Below are 15,412 nucleotides of genomic sequence, written 5' to 3' on the forward strand. Positions count from 1 at the left end.
TGATACAAAAACAAAAAAGGGAAATAAAATGGGACCAAAATTGTTAAAGAATGCAGGAAATACAGCATCACCAACCAACATCTATCTCTTCACAGCAGCAGCATGTATGACTTCAAATAACATAATCAACAGTAAACGACTCAACGTTATTCATTAGGGGTGTGCTGGATTCTTTACTTTAAAAAGTCGTTAATTCTCGACGTTTTCTGCCTTGTAAGTTTCTGGAACTTATCGAAAGTTGTAAGTTTTTATTCTAGAAATGCAAAAACAATCACTTAAAGTGAAAATGACTTGTAAAATTCGAGATTTCCAGTGCTTCGGGAAATTTCGAACATTTCCCGTCCCGAAAATTTTCCGACTTGGTCGGGAAATTGCAAATCTTTCAGTCCCGAATGTCGGGATTTAAAAAAATTACCGTCCCGATCCCGTCCCGACCCAAAAAATTCTGTCCAGCACACCCCTATTATTCATTAAGGCAAGAATTTCCAATACCGGACCCTTCTGTAATTTCTATGCTACGTCTTATACTCACGAAATAATTATTCGTGATTATTTATCTCAAGTTAACATGTTGGGGTGAGGGGGAAAAAATGTTCATTAACGTGTAGAAGTTGTAAAATAAGCTTTTCAATTCTCGCAATGATTCTCCGTATACAAGTATGGTAGCCATATTTGTTGATATGAACAAATTAAAATTAGTTACGCTGTCTACAGCGTTGCCACACTGTTGATTTCATACTTGGAGAGCATGGATCGTGTAAGAATGGCGGAAGAGAACAGTAAAAAAGTTGTTAATGTTGTACAGATTGTTAGGTGGAGTGTGCAGGAGGATGGCTGTGGGCTAATTAATAAACTTATGGATTTCAGTATATTGCCCAAAGAACGTGCTTACATGTGACAGCGACAATCACGATGTAGAAGAACTGATTTGATTACAGGTAAATTTGGCAACAGTACATCAATCATAAAATTGCAGGATACGAAAATGGCCTTCGATGATGAACGTTTGCCGTTAAAGTGCTACGAAAATAATATTTTTTATCGGTTCGTAATCACAATTACCGCAAAACCATTCAGGAATAGCCCCACTGACCATTCTCGGTAAGTTTAGGTTAAGTTAGGTTAGGCAAACATAGTTAAAATTTGGGCTCGAAAAAAACATGCACGGGTAGCCCAACAAACCATTGACGGATAGCCCCACGAACCATTCAGGTACGGTTAGGTTAGGTTAGGATAGGCAAACATAGTTAAAATTTGGGGTCGTAGTAATATCAGGAATGTATATTTCGTTTTTTAAGTATTGGAAACACAAAATCTTCCGGTAAATAATAAGCAATCGTGCCGATCGCGGACCACTCAATGTCACTTATTTTGCAATTTCTACACGTGACCCCCCAAATTTTAACTTCAAATTCGTGATTAGGAGGCCTCAATTAGTGAGTATGCGAAATATTACAAAAAATCGGGGAGAGGTCCTGTATTGTAAATTCGCTCCTTCATTAATTGTGGAAGCACCGAGCAGAAAGATTTGGTAAGTAAATGTGTATATTTTATCTTCTGTTTGCATGCTCATGAGGTGTTTTTTTTTTTAGTCACTTTACTTGGCGTAGGGACATTTGGTCAGTTGTAGGGACATTTTGACTACGTCTGTAGGGACATTGCCGAAAAATGGTTAGCAACACTGTCGGCTACCAGACAGTGAGTCTACGCTCATTCATGTTCACTTCTGTTCGCGTTTATCAGTACGCGTTTTGTTTATACTGTGTTATTGAGTTGGTGTGCTAGTGCTTTATTGTGTGTTAATTGTTATTCATTCATTACTTATGTCGTTAAACAAATATAGTCTTGAACATAGAGTTTTTATGTACGATAATTACGTGAAAACGAATTCTTGCAGAAAAGTGGTCAGGGATTACGATAGACAGGATCTCTTGAACCTAAGAAACGTGTTGTATTGCTGTTGAAGGAAGTCATTTTCAACATCTCTTATAACACAGGAGGTTAGTGATCATCATTATTATTACTTTTAAATATCATTTTACGCTTTCGGTTTGCTTTATGCGCCGGGATGCTGTCTTCCCTTTCTGTCAACTGAGGATAAAGTAGCGATGTCTAATCTAAGATTAGATGTCAGAAATAAGGTGCCGGAAATATTTGTATTTGGGAGGACACCTTTTCCTGCATCCGTGCGACAAGGTACGTGCTTATTTCAATTGTAATTGTAACTGTAATTGTGAAAAGTGGAAACATTACAAAACAAGCGGTTTCTGTTACGGGCTATCTGTTACGCAATTTGCCGGCACCTGTTGCATGACTGGACCGGCAAGCGGCCGATGCTGAAGCGGTGGCATGCTGCAATAACCTCCCTGTAGATGAATTGCGTCCTCACGAATTGTATATACGACCTCTTGCGGGTTTGCGCAAGTTTTGAAAGCTGCGCATTTGGTTATCTTATGAATATGCGATAACATGAAACCACAAGGAACATCGTGCAATTTCCACCTTGAATTGGGTTTTTAATATGCAAACCTGGTTTCGTGTTTCTTAATTACCGTTCTGTTTTGCAACCTTCCTCTCTGGATTGTGAAGCATGCGTCGTGAATCTGTCCTGGACAAAGTGCTAGCTGTGATCTTTCCAACACTGAACAAAGGAGAAACTTCGTTTCAGTGAAACAAAATAATTATTACTTGTAAGTACTTCTGAATGTGACACTCTAATTTTACTAAGAAAAGTTCTCAATAAATACTTGTTGATAGTAACATGTGGCATGACTTACCGATAAACTCCTTGTCTCCACATCTTTCAACTTATTACACCAAAATATGCGCAATAATATTTAGCAAAGAACTACCTATTCAAGGACAAGGCATATAAAAATATAATAAAAAACGAAAAATGCAGGTTTGACCAGGACTCGAACATGGGGGTCTGGGATACTGTACACACGGTATGGCAGAGCCTCGAGTTCGAGTCCTGGTCGAGTCTGCATTTTTTTCGCTGAAATTTCTACATAGTACATCTCATGGTGTGCCAAATATTAATGTAAAAATATGGTGTCGGGGATCCCGGGTTCGAATCTCGCCTGGGCATGGGTATTCATCATATCATTCTCATCACTGCGATTAGCCAAAAGCGGAAGAAAAGCGAGGTAAAATAATCCAAATTAATCAAAATACTGTTTTCAATCGAATAAAACAAGTTTTAAAACATAAGAACCATATTTTTGCACGTTTTGAAAACCAGATTTTTCCAATCCTTAGTGCAGTAAGTATGAGAAAGGTGTGTGTGAAGTGTAGATGTTGTAGCGTTTTTAAATTCAAGAATTTTACAGGTTACAACATTTCACATTTGGTCGTGGAGGTATGTTATTATTACAGCCCATGCATAATACTTACAATGCCGCAATAAATATAGTACTCAATATATTACTTAATAACACAGCATATATTACCAAATAGAATAGAACAGATAAATAATGTCAGTAACGTTGCCAAGAAAAAATAGTGGCAAGACTGAGAGGGAGTTATTTCTTGTGGTGGGGGAGCATTCACATTCAATACATGTGATTACATCTTTATGCCACACGGTGTCTATTTGTGCTAAAAGAGCAGTTATTTATCTATATTTGTTGGCTGGGTACAGTAAGGCGAAGTGGACTGGTCGATTCCATTCTTTAGGTTTAGTTTTTATTAAATCGTGTGCGAATATTGCCGCTTTAGAAAACATCTTCTACAACTTTTCTTCCCTAATCGCCTGGCGTGGCTAATCGAGCGGATGGCTTCGGTTTTGCGCTTTTAACCAGCCGTTCCATCTATGTATAAAATTCCGTGATCTTTATCGTCGAAATTAAACTATAAATGTTTAAGAAAACGTCATAAGAGAATAACACAGTTCAGGTTCTGCCCACTCTTAACATTTACGCTTCCATTATGAGTCGTGTATAAAGTATTTCGTCTTCTACACCCCAGTGAAATCAGATACCAATTTCGAGTTGCATCTTTAGTAATGCCCAATCAAGAGATTATATAAAAGTCACACAGAAAAAGTTTTTTCTTCAAGTTCGCACTGACATATTGGACAAATACATAAAAGAAAGATTGTATTACCAATATACTTGTTTCTATTCACAATTTCTAAGGACAATGCCATGTTTCCTTTTTTCCTCGTGTGTTTCAATATATGAAACTTGTAACATGGTATGAATAGAGCGACAAGCAGCATATTGTTTCTGATTTTCCTTTTGTTTGGAGAAAGGTATTCTTTTTCCTGGTCTGTGCCATGCTGTACAATGAAGTATCGGCTGTAGATATTTTATGCATATGATGCACCTTGTACTTGCACAAAACTAAGCAAGTGTAGAATCCTCTGAAAAGTGAAGACAAGGAAATGCTAATGTTAAAAGGACTTGAAGGAGGGGCACGCTTCGTGATTTTTTGGTCTCGCTTTCTTGAGGTTGCGTCACTCGTTTCACCCATTTTTCTTTCCCTGTGGTCACAGTCGGGTGCAAGGGTATTGGCAGGATTGCTAACTCTCGCCCCAGTGATCAAAATATTTGCAACATACGTCCAGTTGCGACTGTCCAATATTGATATTTACAATTATTATGAACTTATTGAAAAATATTAAGGTGTTTGCAACACTGATGTCTTTTTTTGTTTGTTTGAAAAGTTGTTGATAAAAATTGAACATCTAAGAATGGCTGTGAATGCTATCATTGTGATTGTACAAGTGTGTTAATGTAGATATACGTATATTCAAGTTATGATGTGTGTACATTTTTATTTGTGCAATCTGTGACAAAAGGTAATTTGGGATTAGGCAAAGACCGGGGTCTCACAATGTTGCAGAGTAAGGGAGCTTTCACACCGAAGCGACAAACGACAGGGCGTTTCACACCGGAGAGGCAAAGCTACACAGAGCCCCTCCTTCACTTCATAAGAAAGCATTCACTGCGCATGCGCGTACAACTAACCGAAGCAACACGATGCGCCCTATTAAGAAAATGGTCCAGTCCGAAGGACACACCAGCGACAAAGCGGTACGTGCAGCTTGCCGTGTCGCTTTGGTTCGAAAGGTTCCATTTGATTGGTTCCCAAGAGACCCCCGTGTCGCTTGTCGCTTCAGTATGAAAGCTGCTTCAAGGCAACACTAGGTGAGCCACAAAACACAATCACCGTTGGGGAAACATACTTCCTTAAAAGATGTATCTCGAAGTTTTTTTTTAAATAACAAAATCAGAGCTTCCATATTATTACAATATTATAGTCATGTTAATTTATTAGCTATATTTATGATTATCAAAGTTGGACATTAAAGCCTAACTGAAATAATATTTTACTATTCGTTAAAAACAACGTGTTAGTTTTGGAAATAAAGTAGTAACTTGTAACGCGTTTTTTTTTTTCAGTATGACTTCAATATTGATCATGATATTGAGTGAATCAAACCAAAGACCTATTGAAAGGCTCGGGAATAAAACTTGGTGATATTTTGGTCATTACTGAGTTTAGTAAGCAGAAAGGTTATTATATTATAAGCTATAATGTAAATAAATTGCTTTTGTCTTGTGTTTACCAATTTCAGAAGGGTTCAATGAGTCCAATGCAAATTGCACGACATGGCAAATACAAGTGAAAATTGAAGGATGACTATCTTTACTTTGTTACTAAAAAATAACCAAAATATCACTTACCATGTTCACCTCCGAGCCGTTCAATACTATAATAGAGTATATTCGTAATACTTCATGATTCATCATCATCTGTAACATGGATATTTGTTAGGTTTTGTTTCTATATTTGAATATATTTACTCATATATTCAGTTTAAAATTTTATCATGTGTTGAGGTAACAATATATAGATAAATATCTCTCAGGATTACATAAACAATTGAATTTATGAAAGTAATTATTGTCTTCTAGAATTTTCGAACAATATGTTTCTTAATTATGAGAAGATAAGTTTTTATGCTGCATATAGCAGAATCTAGTGCGATATATTTATGTTGGAGGCTTTGTAGTCAGGTCTGGATTAAAATGACGCCACTAAAGTCCTATGTAAAAATGACGCCCTTCCACAATTCTTTCTGTGAGGGTGTCGTGTTACATTATTAAAATGTATAACTAATCCCCACCTGGTCTATAATTACTATTGGATTTAAAGACACTTTGCCTGCATCAGAAATATTCGCTACAGTCTTGTGCCTATGTTAGAATTATCATTTTTCGATTTATTATTTTTTTCTGACTTGCACTCAATTGTGCCTGGCAACCACTGCATCTGTTTCATATATTTTATTTTTAAAATTAATACTTTCTTCCTTCTAAACAGATAACAAGGTCATATTAGTTTCCTATTTGGATCTCCGATATGGTTTAATGCTTTTACACTTCCAGGAGTATGCAGACTCCATTATTATCTATTGTTAAGAAATTGAAGCTTTTTCTATTTTTGTCGAAAGCATATTTACGTATTTCTGTGTCGTAGAAATATCGAACGCTTGCCAAATTTCTCACATTGGTATAACAAGACTCAGGCTGGGATATTGGGTAGTAAATAGCACAATTTTTTTAAAAAGAAATATTTACGTGGCAGTTTCAATTGGACTCTAGTCCAAATCTATGACAAGTGATTTAAGAAATATGCTGAAACGAAAATGAACTAAGCTAAAGAAGGACTGGATTGCATTACGATTGGGCAATTTTGCAGCCCGAAAAAAAAATGCGTCTCGGGCCGAGCCTAAACTTAATTCTGGCCCCGTTCGCATTGTTTGAATATTGCATCCGACTAGAAATCTCTGATTAGGATTTTCTATGTCAATTTTCCAGGCAATTCTACAATTAAACCATCACAAGACCATGTTATATGTATACTAGCGTATATATAACCTATCTTCATAACGCTACTACCCCTCCCCCTCTCCCACAGATGCTGGCACTTTGTTCCTTATTAATGTTACTATACTTCTTCAACCGATAGATCATACATGTTGTACCTGAGAAATTGGCATTTAAGTAGGGTCAAGTGCCCATATTTCGTGTACTTAATTTCAAATTAGATTTTCAGTACCTAAATGTAAACAAAATAAGCCATAAATGTGTTGATAAACATTGAACATATATTTATTAATGTTTCTGAAAGTTATATTAACATATATAAGAAATACTTGGTATATTTTATGAAACAAAGAATTGTATGCATATTTTTAGTCTGACAAAAAGGTTGCCTAATGTCGGATAGGGTATTTCCTAATTTCGGATAGGATTACTAATGAGTATTTTGAAAGGGTGCACAATTTCGGATAGTCGAAATTAGGTACCCGTGTAGCATCCGAAATTAGGAAACCCAGTCGCATATTCAATATGGCAATTCTGTGCGTTCCCCCTCTGAAATAATGTGACTGAAACTACGTAATAATGTATGCTGAATCTCTCCAGATTATATAAAATTTAGACAGAAGTGAGTAAATACTAATCTTCTAGTTGTAGGCCTTAAGTTTGGATGGTGAAATATTACATCAAAACTCCGGAAAAGTCGGAAATATCAGCCACACACTAAAGGAACATTGCTCAAGGTCACTCACAAGGGAGAAACTGGGGGACGAAGTAGTGTGTTAGTTGGCACTATCTACACTTGGGCGCTGCTGTTCTAAGGTGGAAATTTCTTGGTATCCGAAATATGGGCACTTGACCCTACGCTTGTTTTATCGGCGAATATGCACTTGTTTATTCTGTTTGTGTAGCCAGGAATGCGTATATTTTTCCTTAACAAGCATAGCACTGTTTTAACATACAATCCAGTGGTAATATTTTTGCATGGATTGAAATAATAATGATGTGGCACTATGATACAATATATTCTTGTGAACGAGGCAAAGTTGCTTGTTTACTAGCTGATTTTGTATCTTTTGACTTTTCTTGATTTTTATTATTATTTGTTACTCTGATCAAATACTGTAGAAACATTTTTCTTATTTTTTATCTTTTCTTGATTTTTATTATTATTTGTTACTCTGATCAAATACTGTAGAAACATTTTTCTTATTTCAGGTAAGCCTGAAGACGCGCGTGAAAGTACATTGTATTTACTGCCCAACGCAAGTAAGTAAATTTTATCATGATTATTGTTATCCCATCCTCCCACCAATATACACGGAGAGGTGTGGGAGTACCCTAGCTAGTGTTTTGGAAATGATTGGATTGATCTGCGGCACTTGCGGTTAGGAATTACACACTTAATTTTCTGTGCTTCCCCCCCCCCCCCATCAATTCCCTATATATATCTACAGAACATGCCTTCACGTTTCCTATAATTTCTTGTCGACTTTTCTCGTTGCAATTCACTGAACTAGAAATGCACTAGTTTAATGACCCAGAAAGAGTACATCGAGAAACAAGATTGTTATTGTGCGAGGCAAAAGCAGTGCGCCACATACCTTTCCACTACAGAGGAACCAGTAAATCAACTTCAGGGTATCTTTGTAGCTGGCGATGTTTTCACACTGTTGGAGCCCTGGGGAATTAACCTATCCCTCTCGCCTTCTTTATAAGAATTTCTACCTGCTATATTTCGACATAAATAGTAGGAATTCGGAGCGAAAACACCTGCCAACTCGTATTTCTATATAAGAAAATATTTCTTAAATTCTTCCCAGATTTACAGACTTGAAGAAATCTCCTTTCGACAAAAAGGTGCCACAATGAAAGAATACCTGGATTCAAGATTTAGGAAACAGGAGTTCAAGCTCTGACCCTTCTCAGCATCCATCATTTCACAATTCACTGACAGGGACGTCGCTTCCAACTTTATACCATATATTCTTGATTATATCCGACCAATGGTGGCGATTGAGTACCAAAACTGGGGGAAAGGGAGCAAGGAAAGTTTACTTTCTCTTGGTAGACAAGGCTTAGCATTAAGAGGCCATAGTGTGGGGGCAAAAAAGTGCGGGGGTGGGCAGCTGCCTCCCTAATCGTCGCCACTGTATCTGACGTTCAGTTCAAAACATCGAAGTACATTCTTGAATACCTTATATGTGCTTTCAGTTTGTAAACTTAGAATGAAAATGTTTCATTTAATTTCCTTCTTTCTTAGGAACAGGCAGTTTATGCTGAACAGATAGGTATTTTTTATTAGGCTCGGATTTATATATGTGAAGGACGGGCCTATAACATCGTGAGCCAGGCATGTAGCCAGGGGGAGGGCTCGGGGGCGCTGAAGCCCCTCCCGAAATCCTACAAATATATAATTTAAATAGTGTGTAGTGGTAATTAATTTTACTTCCTCAGCATGATTAAACAACTTATATAAGTTGTAAAATAGTGAGAAATATGCATGTCTTCTACCCCCACATTTTAGCCTTTAGATGGCAGATGAAGGAATGAGACCCCTCCGAAATAAAACTCTGGCTACGGACCTGTTGTGAGCCCCCCAGCCTCCATATATAATTTCACTTGTGCTTCAGTATAATTTTTATGCCAAGTTGCGTCAGATGGTTAGTTATATTTTTGACACATTTCAAATGCCTCCTTTTTCATTCTGTGGCCCTTAACAAAGCAATTTTCTCTTACAGGGATGGGGGGCTTCTGCATATGGGATCCCGGGGCTGTATCCCCTCCTTCCGCTTCGAAAATCCGGGTTTGCTTATGATTCATGGCCTTGCAAAAAGTAATTTATTTCGTGATCTACCATTGCCGATGTTGATGTAAACATTTCACGGTTTATTTTATTCTTAAGCTGCAGAAAAAACAAGTATCTGCGCACTAAGCACTTAACTTACAAGAGCAAAACCGTGGAGTTTCCTTCCAGCGATAAATGACGACCACGGCATTTCTCCCTACCATGACATCGGTCGTGGGGAGAAGCAAAATTCATCGCGCATGCGCACACAACTGGGATGTAGACAGGTGCGATTTGTTTTGCTGGAAGACGTCTGAAACCTCACAGAATGTTGACAGACGACGTGAAGTGTTAGTGGTGTGTCTGCATCGGAGATTCTGTTACTCGTGTTGAAAACTTAAGTGAGTGAATTAAGAAAATGAAGTGCAGTGAGTGGTGTCATGTTGTCTACGTACCTGAATAGCTGCCAAGGATTTATACGTTAATAACAAGGAATTCCAGAGAAAAAGGTAATGTCATAGAACAGCATGGGTCTCATTATATCGTCTTTCGTTCTTCTTGCAGACATAGCACCCCTTGCTAACTGACAACATCCACAAGTTAGTTTTTGTCTTACCAGCTGTTTCCGTTTTTTCGAAGTTGCGATCCAGGTTATTGATAATTTGCACACTATTTGGTAGTAGTATATCGGTATAACTTGAAACGATGTATCATAATTTAATTAACGCATTTTTCGATACGAATTTTAAACATATTTGTGAATTGACTCTTTTCGAGTACATTCGCCCAGATACAATTCAGTGGACATTCCATATCTTGAAGTAAATTTCAAAAGGCTGAAACATTACATGGGAAATAAAGTAACCTATTTTGCTTTAAAATATTCATGAAACAAAATTAGTTTGTATGCAGTGGCGTGCCCAAGGTGGGGGGGGTTGGTGTGGGTTATAAACCCCGTTTAGCCTAGTATTCTTAAAAAAGGAAGTCAAATGTAGGAAAAGATGGTAAAATGAGGGATGACTACGAAAAATAGTGTACGTAACCCCTCCCTTTCGAAAATCCTGGGCACGCCACTGTTTGTATGTTATCCGTGAAAAGGATAAATGTGTTGTTGGTAAAGAGTTGAGTGCAACCAATGCATAGCAAGATTTTCAGTGAATATCCCATGAAGTGACGACGCTAATGTTCCGCCCCTCCCCCGCGCTCCCCACCAGTTTAAGATTAATTCTTGATATAAATATTTAATACGCATTACATGTCTTAACTTTTGAACGCCCATGGAAATTTTACGCACACAGACACTCAATTAATAAGAAAGACCACGAAATGTTACTGAATATTTTGTTGTACAGTAAGAATCAGTGGCGGCGATTGGATTCCGAAACGGGGGGAGGGGCAAAGACACTTTACGTTCCCTTGGTAGATAAGTAGTGTCGGCGATTGTGGGGGGGGGGGACGAGAGGGCAGTTGCCCGCCACTTTTGCCCCCCCGCACTATGCTAAACCTTATCTACGAGGGAAAAGTAAACTGTCTTCCCCCCCCCCAGTTTTGTCATATTGGCCCCCTAGTGTTGGAACCCAATCGCCGACATTGTAGATAGGATTTAGCATAGTGGTGGGGGGTGGGCAAACGTTGCAAAAAGTGGGGCGGCGGCAACTACCCCCATCCCCACCCCTTATCGCCGCCACTGGGGGGAATAACTTTGCATTGATGCTGGTGTAGAGGTTTTTGCTGCTTCACTTGACATTTTCTTTCAATTCTTGAAGCTCACATTGCCTAAAAGAAAGTGAATGAACATTGCAATGGACAGTTTACCTGGTAATATTTATGCAGCCCACTGTACCTTCCACCTACCAATCTAACCTTGTCTGATCTCCCTATGACGTCGCTACTAATCCTAACGAAAGTTGACTCTATTATACTGTAGTACAGTGGGATCCATGAGTATTACCGTGCAAAATGTCTATGACTATTTTCATTAATTTTTCTCTTACATCCTAGGTGTTTTTAAGCGATGAATTTATATGTATGCTCGTGCAGAAATTGTCAACAGCTTGTTTTGAGTTTCGTTTAATTCTTGAAGTTCTTATTGGGTCAAATAAAGTGCATGAACATGGTGATGGACAATTTGCACGGTAATACTCATGGATCCCACTGTACAACTTGACCTAGCTTGTAGTGATCAGCAAAGAACAATTGAAACCATTATTACTAAATAAAGTAAAACAATCTTCGTGAGCGAACCTTCATGAATTTAATCTAATAATTTATCATCTTTCATCTTCGCGGCCAAAATGGAAGGAAAAAATGACATAAATGCAAAGACACACATACACACACAAGAGTGTAAATATAACACAAATACATAAAATATATAATATATTTTTAAAATAATACAATTACAGTAAGGGGTCCCGAGCTCGATAATCGGTGGAGGCACATCGTAGTTCGGATCCTACTTTAAACTGTAGGTCCATTCCCGATTGGCCTTATTGTGCAGGAAGTGGACTTAAAACTCGAACTCAATCAATCAATTCCTTTACAGTGTAACTAGTAAACCTGATTTGCATCATTACCGAGTTCATGGTATATTTTTAATAAATCCTTCATAAACAAGATTGATTTCCAATAGTACTGAACACTGCTGTACGCAGGGGGAGATAGAGAGGACCCCGCCCGAAATTTTGAGAAAATTAAAATTTTCAACTGTAAGTAGTAAAGAAATCAGGGAAAACAAAAGTCGTAAATGCAAAGATGATGATCCTCGATTTCGATTTTTTCTCTGAACAACTTTTAAACTAAGATTGAAAATGGTAATTACGAAATATTTTATTGTGTATCCCCCGCCTGAAACGCATCAATATAATATTCACCTTTACAGTGCCAGCACCCTCCGAAAAAGAATCCTGCGTACGCTAGTGATGCTGACAATATTATATTGTTTTGGAGTTTGGTACAAGTTTTTTTTGTTTTTTTTCCTGTTAGAACTGTTCCTAGATTTCACAACAGTAATTGAAACTGTAAAGCATTGTCCTCTGTAATTCAATACACCTGGTTATTAAAGAAAATAAATTAAGTATCCCCCAGAATTTTGTCCTAAAAATCGCCCCACGCGCCGACGCCAAGCACCGAAACAAGAAGCAAGCATTGACAACTTTAGATGTTTCACATCCAAGGGAATGGGTTGCGGAAACTTCACGCCTAGCAAACATCTTCAAAAGTAATTATGTCCGTCATAACTTAGTCTGAGGGAACAATGGTCCCCAAAGGTCAGTCACACGCGCATTCGTTTAATGTGGTGCTTACAGTTAGGATAATGCAACCGTGTGTTCGCGAAGTGGTTACGAAAGGGCCGGTGCCTGAAAGGACAGCTGAGGGAAGCCCTTTGAACCTCTTCACACGGGACCGCTCAGTGGAGCCACTTGTTTTAGGTTAAACGACACATCCTGTTCGAAGAACTTGTGAGTAAACAACAGAAGGCACTAAACGAATTGAAAGGAGAATTGAATGATGTGACGGTGAACATATAAAAACATAGACTAATGTAAAGTTTTAGAGGAAATTAAGTTCCATACCATGCTTCACATTCGTTGTTGGAAATATAGTTACTCGAATTTTGGGCACCGAACAATATATAGGTAACCTGAACATTATCGTTATAATCAATGCATATATGCAGCTAAACAAATACTAGGTCTGTAGGGCTATTTTATTGCAATTAGCAGCAGTGGCGTTCCCTTTGACCCAGCATTTCTTTATGAAAAAGGTCAGGAAACTCAGCAAAATGTAGGACTGACTACTAAAATTGAAGACATAGGGCCCCCTCCTCTTTAGGGCCTATTTCCCACCGTTACGAAAATCTTGGCACGCCACTTATTAGGAGATAATTGAAAGACGTGCACAGTGTATACCTAATGTGTAAAGTGGTTGGAATTAGTACCACAACTCTTTCTTCTTCTATCTAACCCAACCCAGCCTAACCTAACCTCACTAATGCTGTCACGTCAGCCAATTGGATTGCTTAAAACTGTAGTGGCAGCAATCACTCACTACCTTTGAAACTAGCAAGAAGGTTAGTAAAAAAATCCATGGTTAGAGATCAGTACTGTAACTAAAACGTTGGGGTCTCGGGTCCATGACATGATTTTGAGCTCCCCTCCCCCTTTCCATATCACTACCCCAGTCACTAATTTTTGCGTTATGAGGACGATATTACAATTATGCGTACTACACAAAACGTGCTTATGTTTTAAATCTCGGGTTAAGAAACAAACTAACCTCGGATAATCCACATTGCGTGGCCGTTGTTTATTGAAGAAAGTGTGTATTTTACATCAAAGCAACTACTGGACGTTTATTTTAAACACATATGGAACAATCAAGATTCAAGAAATAAGTAACGATCGTTAAATTCAGCACAAAATAATTATTGCAGAAACTACTTTCGCTTGCGTGTTTAGGCATCAGCAAACTGCTTCACAATGTGCTCAGCGTGTAGTCGTTACGTTTGCCTGTGCTCAATTGATCAACATGGATGTGCTTGTTCATATTTGCTGAGAATCTACTATTTCGCAGATAATTTGTTATTAACTTAAGCTGTGAAAATGGGCGTTCAGCAGAGGCCACACTTGCGGATAGATTGAGAAGGATCAAACAAGCAGTAAATACCGGAAAAGAAGTGCCGTTTACCAAAATGAAAGTACCTAACATGTGAAACTAAGGATTAGACTATACTTGGTGCAGGGTTTCAAATTATTTTCCAGAGATGCTAAATGTGAGCGTGGATCCTACTATTAATAGACAATAGTGACACGTTCCTTTGTTTTCTTTGTTCTGGTGTAAAATCACATAAAGTGCATATAATTTTTGAGCGATATACAACATACATGCAACCTTTCTAGTAACTTAACACTGATTTAATTCATGAAAACTCGCCCTTTCTCACCTTCGCGATGGTTCCACTTCGCAGAGAACCTAAATTCGCAGATGGCGTATGCTGGGCAGCAAGTCGCCAAGGTTGAGGCATTTATTTACCTTCTGGTACCCCAGAGTCGGCTGCGTTTGAAGAAAAGCAACGAGATACGACCTTGAAATACGAAAGCCGAGTCGAAGGTTACATACACTTGACCAGCATACTGATAGATCTATCATAAAGCACATTCAAACGTTCACAGCTAAAGGTAAAGATACTATTACGTTTCGTAGCGGTCGTCTTTCTTTGTCACATCATCTTTTCTTGGGAATCGCAACGGCTGAAAACTGTGCCGCAGCTTACTCTAACTAGAACAACGAATTGAAAACATAATTTGCATAAGTTTCCCAGACCTTCACCAGTTTGAAAATAACCAGAAGCTATCGGCTCCTGATTCCTAATATGGCGGACGAAAATTAAAGCCTTGCAACGTACTTTTCTTTTTTCAGGCGCCTGGAGTTTCATCTTTATCCTCGGGCGTGAAAGATTGTTTTTCCTGCAAGTGAAACTGATCTAGTTTACAAAGATGACCTATAACGAGTCTTACATTTAATGGGAAATGTTTGTTTTTATTACAACTTTGGTAGTGCAGGAACATTAATTTCGGCAGTGAGCCACTTCCAACAGTTCAATTTCTAGTAATGCACAATTATGAAATTTGTCTTTGGGGCCCGGGGGGATGTGAGAACGAAATGTAGACTCTTGGAAAGTTTAATGGCCTCTAATCCTTTTTGGTGCGGGTGGAGATGTCAAACATAATATCGTAATATTGTTGAGTAATATCATGACAAAATTACTAGCAGTACGATCAATAGGTAC

The 15,412-nt window shown here is 38.1% G+C and overlaps 1 protein-coding gene across 3 annotated transcripts in view; it reads left to right on the top strand.

Annotated features, from left to right (window-relative positions):
* LOC146000442 (SH2 domain-containing protein 4B-like) overlaps positions 1-15,412 on the top strand; it is a 159,021-nt gene that overhangs the window by 47,225 nt on the left and 96,384 nt on the right. Inside the window, exon 1 of one of the 3 annotated variants that reach the window (XM_083138081.1) lies at positions 9,949-10,130. The exons of the other annotated variants lie outside the window; for them this stretch is intronic. The gene's annotated coding sequence lies outside the window, so the exon portion shown is untranslated. Of the gene's footprint in view, positions 1-9,948; positions 10,131-15,412 lie in introns of those variants that run through there. 3 annotated transcript variants of the gene reach the window in all.

The sequence above is a fragment of the Lepisma saccharinum genome, chromosome 16, assembly GCF_977018435.1.
Source record: "Lepisma saccharinum chromosome 16, izLepSacc3.1, whole genome shotgun sequence".
Classification (NCBI taxonomy): Eukaryota; Metazoa; Arthropoda; class Insecta; order Zygentoma; family Lepismatidae; genus Lepisma; species Lepisma saccharinum.